Source organism: Triturus cristatus, chromosome 4_1, assembly GCF_964204655.1.
Source record: "Triturus cristatus chromosome 4_1, aTriCri1.1, whole genome shotgun sequence".
NCBI lineage: Eukaryota > Metazoa > Chordata > Amphibia > Caudata > Salamandridae > Triturus > Triturus cristatus.
Genome location: NC_140585.1, coordinates 546243397 through 546259253, shown reverse-complemented (window position 1 = coordinate 546259253; position 15857 = coordinate 546243397). Strand labels below are relative to the sequence as shown.

Sequence of the window (15857 nt, the reverse complement as noted above, 5' to 3'; positions counted from 1 at the left end):
TCTGTTGCAGTAACCACCCCCCAATTTTATCCAGGTTTCTGAAGCTTTTTGACTTGATGTGCCCTGGGTCCCTGGCAATCAGGTTCCCAGGGCCTATGTTCTTTACCAAAACGTTACCTTTGTACCCACAATTGGCACATCTCTGGCCACAGGTAAGCCCCTTGTAAAAGGTACCATGTGTACTTAGGGCACTGTGACCAGAGAAGGCCTCCAAGGGCTGCAGCACCTATTGTGCAACACTTAGGGACCCTGCAGCTTAACACCCACACACTGCCATTGCAAGCTGCGTGTTTTGGTGCAGAGAAAAGTGAAGAGTAGATGTGTGCCATGCCTGTAACCCACTGCCTGGGGCTTAGGCAAGTCACCCCTCTAGCAGGGTGCACTAGCCACCAGGTGAGGGTACAGTTGCATGAGCACTGTACTCCTACAGTGTCTAAGTCCATATTTAGACATTGTAAGTGCAGTGAAGCCATAGGGAGTATATGGTCTGGGAGTTGGTCATTATGAACTCCACAGCTTGGCTTTACTGAAACCTGGGAGGTTTGGTAGCAAACTTCTCAGCACAGTAAATCCACACTGATGCTAGTGTGGGATTTAATATAAAATGTACTCAAAGGGCATCTTAGAGATGCCCCCTGAAAAACGACAAGCCCTGGCGTGGTTCCTGAATGGCTACCTACCATTTGCCTCCACCACACAGGTTTCTGGACCCCTGGGTAGAGGGCCTCCGCTCTCTAGGTCCTTAAACAAAGCCCATCCTGGGCAGAGGTGTCATGCCTCCTTCCCCAGGATGAGCTGGGTCCATGAAGGGGGAAGCTTCAAAGGCCTGCCTCCTTTGTAAGTTGTCCCTGCCTTTTGCTGCCCCCAGCAACTGGCTCCCACCAGTTCTGACTCCCACTTTGGGTGGGAGAATTGGTGGGAAAACCAAGCTAGGAGGAGAGGTGTGCCCCATTGCCAATCCCACCCCTCAGGTGGGGAAGAAGATGTGAAGCACACAATTAGAGAGAGGTTCATGCCCCCCTCCCACTGGAGGGTGGCATAATAGTGGGTGTCCTCACCCCAAGGAAGGGACCTATTGGTACCGACCCACACACCCCTGTAACACCACTAAATTTAGTATTTGGGGGACCCTGAACCTTGCCTCTCTAGATAGCTGCAACCTACGAAGAAGGATGGAAGACGTCGCACAGCAGAGAAGACTGTAGAGAAGAACTGACTTGGCCCCAACCCTACTGGCCCGTCTGTGGTTTCCAGAAAGCCTGCACCAAAAGTCGACTTGTCCTGCAGCCAGTGACCTCCAGCAACCCTGGGAGGACTGACTGCCTTCCACAACAACCGGATCTCCTGCGAACAGCAGCTCTGTTCAGAAGAAAACTCCAAAGACAGACTCTGAGCCTGCTGTGGACATAGAAACTCGACACCTGGAACCACCACTGCACCCGTTGCCCACGGCCCGAGTCCAAGTGGCCCACCAGATGCAGTGAGGTCTGAATCCACCATGGGTTGGCCCCTCCAGGACTCCCCAACGTCGCCTGCTGCCTCTGCACGGAGACAGCACCATCTGAGAGTGGCCGGGTAAGGTGAAATCCGACCTCAAAAGGCACCCCTGCATCCGGCCGCCCTGCACCCTGGAGAAGAGAACCTGAGTTGCACCAATGTCTCCAAGCCCTCCAACTTACCTGCCCAGCTGTTGGTTCCTCCCGGAACACTTCTGGACCAAGCCTGCAGCCAAAGTCCAAAGCCAGCAACCTCCCTAGGATTGCATTGGGTGCCTGAGAACTCCCAAGCAACGTACACCCGGCCGCCCCTGCGCCGCTGGTGGTGTGGACTTGGTGCCAACCTGGGACCCCCTTTGCCCTGACCTTAACCCTAGGAGCTTAGCTCCCAAGACCGAGTGGTCTGCCCATGAGCAGAACCCAACTGAAGTGCCCTCTAGCCCCATTGGCTAGCATTGAGCCCCTGCACTCTGCACCTGGCCGCCCTGGTGCTGCTGGTGGTGCCATTTGAGTGCCTAACTGGACCTGGGGGCCCCTTGGTCCTAACCCCCAAAAGTCATACTTGGAAGTTGTTTACGTACCATTAACACTGTTTTTCCCAGAGGAACCAATGATGCAAGTTTTCTTTTCCTAAAAATGTCTGTTGACCCGTGTTTTGTATGAAAGAAAAGTAACTGTACCGTAAACATTAAAAAGTCTTACTTACCTTTGTATTGTAGGATCCACAGTGTGATATCTAGGCATATCACCCAGAGTAGTCAATGTAATCCAAAAGTAACGCAAGAGTAAGCATTTACAAACCTGCAACGATTACAAATGCATTCCCAATTGCATTACCCTGTAAGGATTTACAATTGAAAGTCTATTTTACCTACCTGTACCAAGTCCTGCTTGGGTCTGGAAATAAAAAATAAGTATCCCCTTTTTATGCTTACCTAATTGGTCTGGATTCTGTCTGAGTGTGTGTAATCAGTCATTGATTGAGTGAATACAATAAATGCTTAACACACCCTCCTGATAAGCCCAACTGCTCGGCCACACTACCACTAAGAGATCTGTCACTGATTATCTAATTTAGCTTCTTCTATACCTCTGGGGATCACCTGGACTTTGAGCAGACTATTACACCTTACTTTGGCACAGCATATACAGAGCCAGCTTCCTACAGATAAGACTCTCCCAAACCTCAATTCTTTTACCTTTTGGTACATCATTGTCTGCCATGCACTGATATTGATTAAATTGTTGATGAAGACTTTCTAACTCTTCCGCTTTAATAACATCTGGACATTGAGATACTAGAATTTTAATGTGCTCCTTCCGTAGCTTGTAGTCTGCTGTCAGGGTTCAAGGATGTGAGAGACGTGAGGATGTCATCCTTTTATGCAGGTATTGACTTAATCATGTGTTTCACAGCATTTACGTGAAAATACTTACCTCCATTCTGAAATCTGTTGTTCTCCACTGTACCAAGAAGATCCTCATTCCTGGCCACCTGTTTGGTCATTAGGCCAATATAATATTTCATTTCATTTCATTTAGGGCAAATGATTGTCTGGATTTTAAACATCAATTTGTAGCACATCTACAACTGTAGCCATAACTAGAGGTTTTATAAAGGTGACCATAAAATTGTTGGGGAGATGCTTTGCTGAAGAGTGGAGAGCATGTATCATTGGGGCCTCATTTTAAAGTAATGTATTGCAATAATCAAAAGTTGGAAGCACAGCCTGGACAAATATGAAACAAAGTTTTGTCAGTGGTTTTTTGAAGCTTTACAAGTCACTGTGCTTGATCACCAGATTGTCCCTTTTTCTTATTTCCTTCAGCATCCTCATCAAAATTTGAGAGACAGTAGGGTTTTAGTGAGTCCCATTGCGTTAGCCTTCTCTCTCTAGACTTTCCCAACCTTAGCCACCTAATACTGACATGTTTAATCACTTCCTTGACTTGACTTCTGTCTCAGTAAAATTCATATACTCTCTGAACACACCTTTGCGCTTTATTCTTTTTTTGGAAGTGGTAATGTATGCCTAGAAGCATGTTCTCATCTTTGAGGGACAATGCTTTTGAAGCTTTTTGTGCACTCACATTGCATAAATGACAAGAACATCCTTTTGTTTACTCCTGATTTTATGGAGCAGACTGGTGTGCTTCCCATTTATGCAACTAGTGTTATCAGAGGAGTATGTTGCACAGTTGTTCCAACTAAGATTTTTGTTCTCAGATAACGTGTTTACATGTGTCAAACACGGTATGGGTGTCTCCTGCAACAATAGAAGGCATATCAAGCAATGATGTAACTATGTGCCCTGTATTTGGATCTTCATGGTGCACTACTATAGGAAGATATTTAACATTTTCATCATCACTTCTATCAGTTGCTAGGCCAAGCCATGCGTTCTTCTCCAGAGCCGTTTTTCCTCGTCAATACAGTACAGGCTCCATTAATAAAGTGACTGGCTTTGGTTTTTGAATCAAGAAACATTATTCTGAAAAGTGAACCAGCGTGAAAAGAGACTGCTAGGGGTATGTTATGTTCTATTAGCAATCCAACAAACAAAACTTCACCTTTTATCACATTGTCATCAATATCCTGTGCTGCCCGGCCTCCAACCCAATAGGTAATTTTTCTAGTCAGAGTCTGTTACAGTTCACTATTTTCGTGTTTTCGTGTATTACCATGCTTTAATATATCATTCCCACCACCATGGGTAAGGCTGAAATCTGAGACACACATTTCACAAAATAGACTGCATGGCCCATTTCTAGATTTCAAAATTAATGGAAATTCTTTTGCCATTTCTCTTTGAATGTATAATCATACTTCTGGTTTTTTTCTTCCCTTGAAGGCGTGTGATATGATAGATTCCAGCTCATGCCAAAACACTATTCCTGTATTAGCAAATCAAAATGAAGTGGTTAAAAAACACCTGCCAGATGCTCATAATCTCACTTGTATGGAAGCAATGGCTCGTTGCAGCTGCAGGCATGTACGAGCTGTAGTCGGGCAACGATTTACGAGTCCAACCCGCATAATATCAATACCTATAAAAGATTACCCCCCATATTAAATCATTACATACCTAATATTCCCATGCAGTGCACACACTACACATTCTGTATCCATTGTACACACTGTTACCCATCCATACACTAAAAACAGTGTGCAGTCACAGCTGTCGACATCCTGCACACTTTTGCTCACTGTTTACAATGTACTTTTAGACACCGCATACACACTTTAAATACAGTGCACACTGCAAACACTATGCACACTTTCTTGGGACGACTTTAAACACTACACTCGACAACCTACGCCCACTGTACTCATTGCATCTCTGTACACAAAGGTCACAGTAGACTGCTGCTTATTTCAGTTGAGGAATTGTTTAAAAAGTCAGCTTTGGAAAGCGAACCTTGCTCAACATTTCTGCAAAGGTGTGTATCAATACCATTTTTTGAGTAAGGATTATTGTTGTGGCCACTGGAATTATGCGGCAGGGGAGCACCATATTATGCAGCAGTATTGACTAATCTATGCGGAAAAAAGGGCAAATAATGCGGTGCATTTTTGGATAATATTATTTCATAATTGTATAATTTTAACACATGGTTCACCTCATTAGTACCAGTTTAACTACCAAATACAGAAATAAGCAACTGAAAGATGACCAGTTAACCTTTGCAGATGGCGTTACCCTACCAAACACATTGCAAAGTTTTTAGTAACCTTTGATCCATTTGAGCTGGAAACTTTTTTTTGTTAAAATTTGAAGATTATGCAGCAGATGATGGATTATGTTGCAAGTGCGGCAAATCCATAATTATGTGAAAAGAGCAGCAGCTGCAGAATCTTCTGTCAGTGAACCTGATTATGGTAATAAACCATATAGATCAGGATTCTCTAATGAGTAGTTGGTCAGCTACTGGTAACCCTCCAGCTTCCTGCAGGTAGCTCTCCTGTATGCAGTACAGCCTACTAAATTAAAAGCTTTTGCTTGTCTGAACTAATATGTGTATATCAAAAATGAAAAAAGTGTGTATACGAGATGAAACTGTGTGTAAAGGGTTGGGGAGATGTGATACTAATATGATTGCTTTGGTGCCAAGGGGTATTTCAGCTATGACTGTTAGGTATTACCCAAGTAAAGGCATTCCAAACTTGCCAATCCAGCCTGATGTGCTGAGGTGATCACTGGTGCTAACTTTGCTCAGGGTGGCTGTTATATACTATTAGGGGCTCTGGTTGATTTTCATTGAACATAAGTAGCTCTTACTGAAGAAAAGGTTGAACACCTGTGATATAGACTTTAGCACAGAAATGAGACATTTGTTTTTTATGCCGAAATCGGTGTAACAGTGCTCCTTGATGTTTACAGTAGCCGGTAAATGCAATTGAACCACCAGTGCATCACCTCTGCAACAGCACACTAACACCTCAGCACCACCTCTGTCTGCCCTTGGAATCTGGCATCTATTGATTCTCCCCTGGTGTCTGGCCGCTGCTCGTGTTGAAATAAAGGTACTCTTTCCCAACATCCACCCTCCCGTTGTTTATGTCCCCCCTCATAACAAAAAAAAAGCTATAACAAACCAGCATTAGAACAGTCAGGAAGAAGTTGCCAGCATTGTAAGGACAAAAAAACTAAAAGACATTTTTATGTTCATTCTTTTTTAAATTGGGTCGTTCAGTTGTACATAATGTCCTCTTGGTTATATATAAGGCAACCAAAATGCTTATAACACTTTTTTATTATAACTTTTCAACTTGCTGCAAATCAGCCACAATGCTCTACAACGTAGTTTAAAGACATTGGCAAAGTCAATAGCTCTGGCTGAACACATTTAAGGTCCCAAAGGTGAGACCTTTTGGCTATGCCAGTGCTTGTTTGCTTACTGGTGGTAACTGACTGACTGTCCCTGGGCTCTGTCTAACCAGGGCCAGTGCTATGTTGAAACCACAGTGAGAACACACATGCATGAGGGTACACTATGTGTAAGGTACATCTATAATTGGCATGACCTACTCTATAAGTCCCTAGTAGATAATAGGGTAGAGGGATTAACACTACCTTTAGGGGGGAGGAGCCTAGCGCGCAACCAAGATGGCCGCGTAGGCTTACGGCTCTCGAGGGCCTCCGCAACCTCCCACGTCTATCCTGACTTAATCCTGGTTTACTTGACGGGCTTTTGCAGATGAACTTGCGCTGAGGTGCCACCCGTTTTCCAATTTCAAATCGGACGCCGGGACCCGGAATGGCTGCACTCCGAAGTTTGCGGCCTGCTCTTGCCTTGGTCCCGATCTCGAGCTGGTGAAGTGCCTGGGTACGAAGTGAACAACAGCGGCTGGCTGGGCTTGCCCTGCCACGGACCCCGCACTTTCACTTTCGTTTTCAAGCTTGCTCTCTACTATCGGCCGAGAGACTCTGGTGTTTCAGAGGGGCGAAGTGTCTGGCCTGACTCTCGGATTATACATGGGCTAACTGTCGGCGACGGCTGTGCTCAATTGCATTAGCTACTTGGTCCCTTCTGGTGCGGACGGGTACCGGCCTTGGTGGCCTCCGGATGATGGCGGCGAGACTAGACGGAGACAAATCGAAACCCAAGTCAACCCGGAGGGGTGCCTATACCCAGGTCAATAACATGGATCGATATGCGCAGGCAAAGGGATCCCCTGGTGGCTCGCATAAATCGTCTGAGAGGTCTAAGGGGGTCTCCAGCCCATCGTCGGAATTGACCCTGCTGGACGTCATGGGCGCCATTGAGGAAATGAAGACTGCCGTGGGTCAGCAGTTTGATACCCTGGCTCATAAACTGGACGCGGTCCTGATCGATGTGAATTTGGTCAGGGCAGACCTGTCCAAAACTATCGAGCGGGTCGACTCCTTGAGTCAAGCGGCGTCGAGTCTAACTGTGGACGTGGCCGCCCTGCAGACAGAGGTCCGTAGGTTGCGGCTAGCCAGTGATCTGACGGACCGTCGACTTGAGGACTCTGGAAGCAGGGCTAGACGGAACAATGTCCGTATCATTGGAGTGCCGGAAAGATCGGAGGAATCTGCTGCGGATCTTTTTGTTGAGGATCTGGTGACCAATCATCTCGCGCCCAAGGGACTGAGCAAGTTCTTTGCGGTGGAGCGGGCCCACAGGGTTCCGGGTGGTGCGCCCAAGGTGGGTGCTCCCCCGTGGCCTATAATCGCCCGACTCTTTAACTTTCTGGATAGTGATGCTATCCTTCAGGCGTCGAGGGTTGCCGGACCGCTGAAGTTTGAGAACTCCAATGTCAGCTTTTACCCGGACTTCACGCAAGCGGTCCAGAAACAACGGCTGGGATTTTTGGGTGTCAAACGGCGCTTGAGGGACATGGAGCTGAAATATGCGATGTTGTTCCCGGCGAGGCTGCGGGTTGAGTTCCAGGGTCGTTCCCACTTTTTCGACCGGCCGGAGGCGGCTGGAGACTGGTTGGATGCCCTGCCACGGGGACAAGATCGAGACAGTCGGATGGCGGAGAGCGGACGGGATTTGGTGAAGCAGGTCTAGAACTTGGTTCCTGGTGATGGACTGAACTGGTGACGTTTTGTACCTTGGCTCAACTGGACCCTAGATAGGCACAATATGCCCTTCAAATGCCCGGGGGTTGTGGGGAGCTTATTGGGGTCCTTTCCTCCTTCTGGGGTTCTTTTTGTGGTATATGTTAGGGCGACAGGCACACTGCGAGTTGGGGGGGCTGTTTGGGCTCAAGCAGGGGTGCAGGGAGGGGGGAGTTGTGGTTTGGGGATTGTGGGGGAGGGGGGTTGTTGGGGATTGTTTGTTTGTTTCGCAAGGCAATGTGAAGTTCTCTGCTGACTTATCCGGGTTGTGCTTTCCGGGATGTGGGTGTCATGCACGGGAGTGGGATGGGGGTAGGGGATTGAGAATCCTTTCGTGGAATGTGAATGGACTTGGGGACAGGATCAAGCGCGGGGTGGTGCTGCAGTTTTTGAAGCGGATCTCGCCCGACATTGTTTTCCTGCAGGAGACACACGTGATTGGGAACTCCTTCCATGCCCTAAATAGGAGGGGCTATCGCCTTGCCGCTCACTCTGGTTTCACTTCTGGCTCTAGGGGAGTGGGCATTTTGGTTAGGGCCTCTCTCCCATTGGAAGTTGATGAGGTGCTTCATGATGATAGGGGGCGCTATGTGGCACTGGTGGAGAGATGGGAGGGTAGGACTATCTCGCTCGTCGCTGTGTATGTGCCTCCGGGATTACAGACGGCTACATTTGATGATTTGGGGCGTTTGGTCCTGGGACTCCAGGGGGGGGGTTCTGGTGTTGAGAGGTGACTTTAATGCCGTTGTCTCCGGGTTGGAGGACCGTCACCCCCCCAGGGATCTCCCTAGGGCTCAGGCCTGGTTGGGTGGCTTTTTGGACACCTTGGGACTTGTAGACTGCTGGAGATTGATGCACCCGGGTCAGACGCAATATACCTTTCACTCGGGGGCCCATGGGAGTCTCTCGAGACTTGATTACATGCTTATGCCAGCGACCCAAGCTGGGATGGTTGGAGAGGTGCGTCATTTAGCCCGAGGTATTTCTGATCATTCCCCTATATGGTTGCAACTGAAGGTTGTCCCTGGGGCAGAGGGGAGAGTGGCACCCATTAGCCCCTGGTAGCTACGTAACCCTAAGATCCGCGCGGAGCTGGTCAAGTCCACTGATCACTACTTTAATGATAATGTGGGGTCGGTGCCGTCGGCCGTCTCCCTATGGGAGGCTTATAAGGTGGTGATCAGGGGGCAGGCCTTGTCCCTTATCTCCCATGCTAAGAGGTGCGAGAGGGCAGAGGTGGTTCGCCTGGAAACTGAAATAGCTGAAATGGAGGAGGACTTGGAGCGGGGAGTTACTGATGAGAAAGTGCATGTTCTCAGCCTCAAACAATCAGATTATAGAGCACTAGTCACGGAAGCCGCTAAAGGGATGAGTAGAGAGCAGCAAGGACGACTGTATGATGTGGGGGATAAGGCCGGAAAGTTGATTGCTTGGTTGGATAAGAAGGAGAGAGCGAGCAGGGTGGTGCCCGTTGTGGAGAGAATGGATGGAGTGCGTGTGACTGACCCGGTGGAGATCGTTGACTGCTTCGCGGCTCATTTCCGCGGGGTCTACTCTCCGGTTTCTGTGCGTTCAGAGGAGGATTCTCATCTGTTGCTTAGAGACATTGCATTGCCAACTCTATCGGAGGCTGATGCAGTATTGATGGAGGCGAAGTTGTCGTCAGATGAGATCGCTCTGGCCACTCGCTCGATCGCATCGGGTAAAGCTGTGGGTCCTAATGGTCTTCCCATCGAACTATATAAGTTGCGTCCCGATAAGATAGCACCGCATCTTCGGGACATGTTTTTCGCGGCACGTGCGGTGGGCTTCTTCCCCCCTGACCAACGCCTCGCCAACATAGTTGTGATACACAAAGAGGGGAAGCCGCGAGATCGCTGCGCCTCCTATAGGCCCATTTCGCTGTTGAACGCAGAACCCAAAATTCTGGCCAAGGTATTGGCTAATCGACTGGTTCGGGTCGTGGGCGACTTGATTCATCAGGATCAGTCCGGTTTCATACCTCATCGGAATACCGCTCTAAATTTGAGGCGGTTGCACGGCGTGCTTGCTAGAGCGGAATTTATACGTGAGCCGGCCATCCTGGCATCTTTAGATGCTACAATGGCGTTCGACACTTTGGAGTGGCCATATATTTGGGCCGTGTTGGCGAAATTTGGGTTCGGCCCTGAGTTTATTGGTTGGGTAAAATTACTATATGCTGACCCTCTGGCTCAGGTGGTGGTGAATGGTAGGGTATCGGCTCCCTTCGCACTGGGGAGAGGTACGCGGCAGGGATGTCCGTTATCACCCCTTCTCTTTGCACTTTCTCTGGAGCCTCTCGCCGCCTGGTTGCGTTGGGAGCCGTCGTTGCGAGGCATTAGATGGACGCCGGAGTTCGAGGACCGTGTCTCCCTTTACACGGATGACATCCTTCTGTATCTCACCTCTCCCCGACAGTCGCTAATTGTATTGGTGGACGTCCTGAATTCCTTTGGTCGCAACTCCGGCCTGGTCATCAACTGGGCCAAATCGTGTGTTTACGTCCTCTCGGGTGAGGCCCCCCTCCTGCCACGGGATTGCCCTATCCAGATTGCTACCCTGGGGTTCAAATATTTGGGAATCTTTATCTCACTGGATCCCGCGGTCCGCTATGAGCGAAACCTTCTCCCTCCCCTCCAGCGATTGAAGGCCGACGTCGCGAGGTGGCGACGACTTCCGCTCTCGCCACTCGGACGGGCGGCATTGTTTAAAATGATGTCGCTACCTCGCTTCTTGTACGCTTTGCAAAATACTCTAGTCGTGCCGGCCCGTTATTTCCGGGAGGTGGAGGGTCTTCAGCGCCAATTGTTTTGGGACGGGCGGCCGCGGATTGCTCTCGCCAAGTTGACGCTCCCTTGGTACGATGGGGGGGTCGCCCTCCCCGATATTAAACGATACTATTGGGCGTCTCAGTTGGCGGCGGTGAACCACGGGATATACGGTCCTGCCTTGAATCCGGCCTTCGAGATGGATACATTTCTGCTCCCGGGTGGGGACTATAATAGGGCGCTGTACTCGGTGACCCCGGACACGCGGTTGACAGGACCCACGCAGGTTGCGGTACGTGTGTGGCACGCGGCGAATGCTGCGATGGGGTGGAGGGATCGCTTGACTCGGGCGGCGCCGTTTTATGCCTCTGGGCGGTTGGGCTGTTTGTGGAGATCGAAAGGCTTTGAGAAATGGGATATGATTGGTATATGTAAGGTGGGTGATCTTTGGGCGAAGGGGTCTTTCAAAACGTTTGAAATGCTTAAAACTGAATATAACTTAAACAATAGAGAGTACTTCCGGTATGCTCAAGTCTACCATGCGCTGTATTCGGTTTTTCCAGACGTTGCTGCTATCCCCGAGTATTCCCCACTGGAGGATAGAGTGTTGGATGGCTACGTGCCCGACAGCACTATTTCTCTGATTTATAAGAAACTCATTAATGATTGCGCGGACTTGCTGCTCCGTCTGCGGGAGGCATGGACGGGCGATGGCTTGGAACTGGACGATGAGGACTGGGCATCGGCGGTGGCCTCCCCGAAAGAGGTGGTGATCCCGGCCCGCTTACGATTCGTACAGCTGAAGATCCTTCATAGAGTGTATGTCACAGGGCCCGGTTTGCTGCGTATGGGTTACTCGATGGATGGACGGTGTAAGCGTGGATGTGGCCTGTCGGGTTCCTTTCTCCATATCTTATGGGAATGTTCGGAGGTTGTGCGATTTTGGAACGGTATCCACACCGTAATGGAGGAGGTCACGCACGTTGCTCTGTTGCCAGAGGCTAGGAGGTGTTTGTTGAATGTCTGGGAACCAAATGATTGTAATGCGGCACAGACGCAGTGGGTGACCTTGGGGTACATGGTGGCTAAGCGTAACATTGCACAGCTGTGGGGCTCCCCGAGGCCGCCCACGATCGAGGTATGGAAGGAGAATATGGACTGGTGTATGTTTAGGGAAAAGACGGTGTATGTGGCGAGAGGCAAGCCAGGGAAATGGACTAAGGTATGGGGTCCATGGAATTTATATCGAGGACGTATCTGCACCCCGCCTCTGCCCTTAGAGGTCGATATTGCTTTGTCCCCCTAGCCACGCATTCTGCGGGATGGTGTGAGGTGTGCTCCATGCTTTGTTCTCCCGTTGCCCCCCTCTACCACTTCCAGACAAGAACTGCTTTGGACACTGTACGTTGTTCCCCGTCCTGGGAAGAGCACGCTGCTATTTCGGACTCTCATTGCCTTGAGTGGGTTTTCTATTTACTAAAAAATGAAACTGTTTATTCCGATTGCTACTGGCCTATGGCCACGGCCTGTTACATGTGCCCACGAACTGCCGGGCGCTTTGCCTCTGGTTCATTTGAATGTGTGGCGTTGTACTGCGGGCCCTCGGGCTCTATAGCGGCCGGCCCTGGTGGTTGTAGGCCCTTGTCTGTATTTTACTGTGTACCAACGGTTTCTAATAAAAATTTTAACCAAAAAAAAAACACTACCTTTAAGTCCCTAGTGTATAATAGGGAATGGCAGGTTAGAGCCAGCAGTCTCTGTGGCTCTTGCATGTGTGCACTTCTGAATGCCTGAGGTAATTTTAAAGCAGCTATGTGTTGCAGCACTGCTTTTAAGTGTAAATTGTGCACAACGTTGACTTTGGTGGTAGGGGCACTTAAAAAGTGATAATCTACATTATGTTTACATATTAGGTACCCCCAGGGTCCCTTCTAAGTGCCCAGGGGTGGGGGTGTTATGCAATTATAAGCAGGGTCCTATAAAATATGTTTAATATGCCCTGGGGATAAAGATATGCCACATTTCATTCCCCCCCATTGTAGTACAGTGCCTCCCAAAATCGACTTTGGTGCTAGGAGCACTGTGGAGTGAGGATCTAACCATTTACACATATTCAGGACCCCAAAGGTCTCCCTTAGGTGTCCCCGGGGTCGGGGGTCATTGTTAGTTTCTACTTGTAGAATCTATGGGGTTTCATGGGGAGCGAAATGTTGGGGTGTCGGTTGGGAGTTGGTTGTCCTTAGAGTCGGAGGTTCGACTCATCTTGTCTAATCTTCTACTTGAATAAAAGGATACTTGCTCCACTTACTGGTGTTCTTTCAGTGGCAATGAGTTGACCGGGACAGAACGAGTCCCACATGCGGTGTTCTGATTTTCCAACACCTTGTCTTTTTCCTGCCGCGGTTGCCGTCTTCGTGGAGGCCATCGCCTTTCTGAACTGGAGTCTCCACCCTTGGATACACGGCCCTTGCAGCCTGCTCTTGGGATTTCTACATGGGATTTCTACTTTTAAGCCGTGAGTACCGTACATTTGTGCGGCACTGCGTCTCGAGCTAGTGTCCCGTCTCGAGTCTGTCTGCGCATGCCTTCAACTCCCTCGCTGACGTCATCCTCAACGTAGCTACGCTGCGTCAGCTTCTTATCTCTGCTATTGAGCTTCCGGTATCCATGGCAACCGGAGCTCTTATTTGTTAATTACTCGGCTGTCCTGTGCGGGGTCAGTTTATTTCTACCGCTGATAAGCACAGCTCAGTCAAATTCTACCGCTGATACACACAGCTCGACATTACAGTGCGCTTAGTGCCTCAATTAATAGCTTGCTATATTATTATATATACAACTCTTGTACACCCAACCGTGGAACCTTTGATCTAGCAAGTGGAACGAATATTCACATACGTGAATTTTGTACATTGTGCATCTGCGCTGATGCACACAGCTGTTCCTGTATTTTCACATTTCTTGTTGTGTTTGTCAATTACAGTGTGTGTAGTTCTGCTCCTTATCACTGATACGCACAGTTAATTTCATTGTTACTCATCACACACATTGTGCTTTCACTTCCACGTGCACTGGAAATTGTCTACTCTGATGCACACAGCTCATCATATCATTTTGCATTGTTCTTTCTACACATATTTGTTGGAAGTGTGTATTAGGCTTTTTCCACATAATGCAAAATTCACTAGTGCCTCCACCTGCTTTTTCTCGAAGCCCTACTACTCCTGAGTCTGATTTGGAGCAGTGGAAGGAAGCTTTTGAAGAATACTTGGATGCTCTAGATGGTGATTCTTTTACGCATAAAATAAAATTTGCTATCCTTTATCATTGTTTAGGTGCTGATGGGCGCAAAATCCAAAAGCACATTCCTTCTGACCCCATTTTGGCTAGAGAAGGTGAAGAAAAAGGATACAGCGTCATTGATGAATATGAAACGGCCTTAAGAGCACTGGATTTGAGATTCAAGGCAAGGAAAAATGTCATCATGGAAAGACACAAATTTTATAGAAGAGTTCACATTTCTGGTGAATCAGCTGCCACCTACGTGGGAGACTTAAGAATTCTAGCTGTTTCGTGTGAGTATAAGGTCTTTGAGGATGAAATGATTCGTGATCAGCTAGTCAAGGAAACTAATAACAAGAATGTTCAAGAAGCCTTGTTATCTAAACCTAATCTTACATTAGAGAAGACTGTAGAAATTGCTTCTAGGATTGAGAGTACTACGTCCTTCATGAGTCAATTGACTGTGTCAGATAGTAAATCTCACTCTTCTGATGTCTTAGCAGTTAAATCCAAATATACCAAATCCAAAAATAAGGATGCTCCCGGAAGTACTTCTGAGACTGCTAAAACTTTGGACAAGCTTCACCAGCATCCGGCCCGCCAACCCGCCCAACATGGAAACCAACTTCCTCAGATGTATCCTACTCAACACCCGCTCTGCCCGCAAACACGCCATCGAACTCTGGGACCTACTCGACTCCACCTCCCCAGATGTCGCCTTCCTGACGGAGTCCTGGCTGACCCCCTCCTCAGCACCCGACATCGCCACAGCCATCCCGGAAGGCAACAAGATCACCCGCAAGGACCGCACCAACAGAACAGGAGAAGGCATCGCCATCGTCCACAGGAACACTCTCAAAATCTCGACACACGCCGACGACACCCTCAGCACTGCCGAACACCTGCACTTCTAGATCCACACTGACCCCAACACCACCCTCAAAGGCACCCTCATCTACAGACCCCCGGATCCTGACCGCAGTTCAGCGACTCCATCACCGACCTCGTCAGCACACGCATCCTTGCCTCCACGGACTACATCCTCCTCGGGGACCTGAATTTCCACCTCGAGAACAACAACGATGCCAACTCCTCCACCCTGATTGACAACCTCGGCAACCTCGGACTCAGACAACTCATCACAGCACCCACACACTCCGCCGGCCACATGCTTGACCCCATCTTCTCAGCGAGCACCCACGTCTTCTTCGATCGCACCACCGAACTCCACTGGACCGACTGCCGCTGCATCCACTTCACCTAACGGCTGCCCTCGCCCAGAGCCCACCCACAGACCCAACCGACCCCGACGCCGCAGCCCACAACCTCAAACAATGGATTAACGACTGCACCAACACCCTCGCCCCACTCAAGAAACCCCCCAACACCCACACCAGCAAGAGAGCCAGCTGGTTCACCGAAGACCTCCAGGCCTCCAAGTGAACCTGCCGAAAACTAGAAAAAAAATGGACCCGCGAAAGAACACCGGAAAGCTACACAGCCCACAGGAACGCCACCCGCCGACATCACCAACTCATCAGATCCGCCAAAACGTCCGCCTTCAGAGACCGCCTCGACAACAACGCACACAACAGCAAAGAGCTCTTCAGCATTGTGAAGGAACTCTCCAACCCCAGCTCCAACACCAACGACATCCCACTGTCACAAGAACTGTGCGACTCGCTGGCCACCTTCTTCCA

The 15857-nt window shown here is 49.1% G+C and overlaps 1 long non-coding RNA gene across 1 annotated transcript in view; it reads right to left on the bottom strand.

Moving 5' to 3' along the window:
- Nucleotides 1-13458, bottom strand: part of LOC146855206 (uncharacterized) — a 51099-nt gene extending 37641 nt beyond the window's left edge. The window contains exon 1 of the long non-coding RNA XR_014980805.1: nucleotides 13184-13458. This is a non-coding gene — a long non-coding RNA (uncharacterized LOC146855206). The remainder of the gene's footprint in view (nucleotides 1-13183) is intronic.
- Between the last annotated feature and the right edge of the window lie 2399 nt (nucleotides 13459-15857).